The following is a 3,152-nucleotide window of genomic DNA, read 5'->3' on the forward strand; positions in this document are numbered from 1 at the left end:
GAACAAGTCTTCATATCCGAGAAGTAACGGCGATCCGAATCGATTAATACCCAACTGGGGATCTCCAATCACACGACATATGTAGCACTTAACCCTTCCATATGTCAACTCGCCACCGGGGTTCTTAAGATCAGATCAGGTTCACGCCAACCGAGAGCACAGATACACCACCGTCCAGCCTCTTGCGACGGAGGGTACACGCTACTCTCACCATCTCTCCACTCCCATTGTGTGTTGTCTTATTCTGGTATTAGTCTGCTCGAGGCAAAGCTTACCCATGATGAGGCATGTGACCAGTTAAAAGGTCCTCAATCATCAAGCCTACATCGAGACAGTCCTTAATCGACTCAGACGGAGACACTACATAGAGACTCCTTTCTCGTGCAAGTCAACTGTCCGGTCTCAGCTTTATCATTTCAAACCCAAAGTTTGGTACCTGGCAAAGGTACATCTTTTCTGATGTTGAACCCATCACAGCCGTGATGGATCCACCATCAAGTTTTATTTTTGAAAACTTCCCACCCACTGAAGCATCACCTTTGTTTTAAAACAAAACATTTTTGTTTGCTAAAGCAAGGCTAATCATCATAAATTTCTTTTCAAAACGGGTATCAAGGAAGGGAAATCAATTTTCAAGGAAGGAAATGCATCAACGGTTCAGCACACAACTCCTATTACCTAATGCATCAAGCAAGTGAGAAAGATTTTAAAACACAAGGAGGTGGCAAATGCACCGGGGCTTGCCTAAATAACACTAGGTTAGTGTTGTTAGGTGACGTCCACTTGACGATCAGCCTTTATTCCGATACTCGCTCCATTATCCATCTTCAGGTTTGTCCATCAGCATCATCCTGCGGATTAGGCCGTGCTTGGGGTCGACTTGGCTCGTCTTCCGCATCATGTGATTATTTATCGTACCTCATGAGATGCACAATGCACATGTATGAGCATAAAGTAACCGGATGATACAGAAAAGAGAATCAAATACTTAGCGGCAAGACATCAACACAATCCTAAGTAAGCACTAGACACCTATAACTCACGAAACACAACAATCACGATTTTCTAGTTTTACTAGATTTAACTCAAACATCAAGGAACAATAAATTATATGCATGTCTACTTTTCTTAGCTAAGGCCCAACACTAGAAGACTATGAAACGATAGTCGAACTGGTAACAGAATGTTGGCGAACTTGGCGGACGCGACCATGGACTTGTGCTGGCGCGGACAAGATAACAGTGGCTGCCGAGCCGGAGCAGAGGGTAGGATCGAGCGAGGTCGACGACATTGGGGTTTCTGCGATAAGACAAAGTCGAGCACATAGGGCGACCAGCTTCGGATCCGAAGCAGGTCGAACGAGAAGACGCGACTGCGCGCCATCGGCGAGCACCAGAGATGGAACGAGCGGCCATCCCTGAAACAAGACCGTGCATGCTAGAGCTTGGCAAGGGCACGGCGAGGAAATTCTACGTCAACACCATGGAGGCGAGCGAGGAGCAGGGGCTTCACGACGATGGAGAAGAACTCAGCACAACGACCATGGGTAGGGACTCGCGGCCGGCGAGCAGGAGACCACGGCTGGGCCAGTGCAGCACGGGGTTGGCCAGGGAACTCCGGCCAACAGAGGGACGCGCGCAGGGAGCTGGGCGCAGCGTGCTGGGGAGGAGAAGCCGAGGGGCTGTGTAGTGGCCAGGCGAGCAGGGGCAAACAAGGAGCGGGACACTGGAATCTGAGCCAGGGGCGACCTCCATGGCCGGGCAGAGGGAACTGGAAGGGCGCGGCAAGCTCCACGACGAGAAGGGGGTGCGGCTGGTGTCCATGGGCGAGCGCAGGGGAGAAGCATCTCCTGCCGTCGGCATCCACGAGAGCAGGTATCGGTGTCGCTGTGAGGAGACCACCGACCATCAGCATGGAAGAACGCTGGGCGAGCTCCAGGGCGCGACTATGCAGGAGCGAAGGGGCCGGGGGCGAGCTCGGTCGGTGGTGGCTGTGCACAGGGACCTGGGGAGAGAGAGCCGCGAGCGCTGAGGGAGAGAAGTTGGGAGGGAGCCGAGGGAGATCGGCGCGCAGAGGAATAGAAGCCGAGCTAGGTGTGTATCCAGGGAGAAGCTCGACTGCACGGCCACCATGGGTGAGAGCAGCGGCACACAGGCCAAGCTGGGCGCCATGGGGATGGAGAGGGACTCGGTCAGTAGGGAGCACGTGACACAGGGCGCGGCTGCCAGGAAGCTGGAGCAGGTGAGCTGTAGAGGCTGAGCAGAGGAGTTGAAGGGAGCGTTGGCTAGGGAGAGAGGAGCAGGGAGCTATCGGCGCGTGGAGAAGAAGTAAGAGAGCTCGAGCAGATGAGCGCGACTAGAGAGAGCAGAAACGATCCGGTGAGGGAGATGACGCTTGAGCAGAGGGTCTGGGCAGCAGTATGCTCTCCAGGTGAAGAGCGATAGCACCAGGGAGAAGATAAGGCCGAGGAGGGAGAAGGAGATGCGCGGGGGAGAAGAAGACCGCACGCAGAGGAGCTTCAACGACGGCCAGGAGATTGAAGATAAGGGAATCGCGTGCGTGGAAGGAGATAAGGCAGAGGAAGGAATCAGCAGCAGGATTTTTCTATCCAGCGCGTCGGCTGAGGAAAATCAACAGAGGGCGGCGGGGATGAGGATAAGACCAAAAAAATCGATGACTGGATAAGTGAGAAGAAAGATTTTTCTATTTATTTTTAATTTATTTAACAAAAAATCACAGATATTTGGAGTTCTGATATTTGGATTTGAGAGATATTTAAAAGGTCGAACCAAAATAAGTTCGATAGAATATTTGAGAAGGATTTGATTTGATGACTAATCTGGAGTCAGATGAATTCGTATCTGTTATTTATATCCAAAGTTTTGGATCGGGGCGAGACGTCGTCGGAACAAATCCGAACGGTGTGAACAACAGTATTTCAGACTGTGTTCAATTTGATTTGAAATCAAATAATTTAATCCGTAGTCGACACCCGATTCCACGTCAACAGATAATTTACGTGGAGAATCGAATCTCAATTATAAATTCTCAGACGCGATTTTCTCGGTTGACGAGAGGGACAAAATTATTTGCACCGAAAACCTTAGTCGACGAGTTCAATTTAATTTGCTCGGAATAAAAATCATCCGAGT

General features: G+C 50.7%; 1 pseudogene; it reads left to right on the forward strand.

The window, feature by feature from the left end:
* Positions 1 to 1,446: 1,446 nt before the first annotated feature.
* On the forward strand, positions 1,447 to 2,376 carry LOC109945473 (uncharacterized; annotated as a pseudogene).
* Positions 2,377 to 3,152: the final 776 nt, after the last annotated feature.

Source organism: Zea mays, chromosome 4, assembly GCF_902167145.1.
Source record: "Zea mays cultivar B73 chromosome 4, Zm-B73-REFERENCE-NAM-5.0, whole genome shotgun sequence".
Taxonomy (NCBI): Eukaryota; Viridiplantae; Streptophyta; class Magnoliopsida; order Poales; family Poaceae; genus Zea; species Zea mays.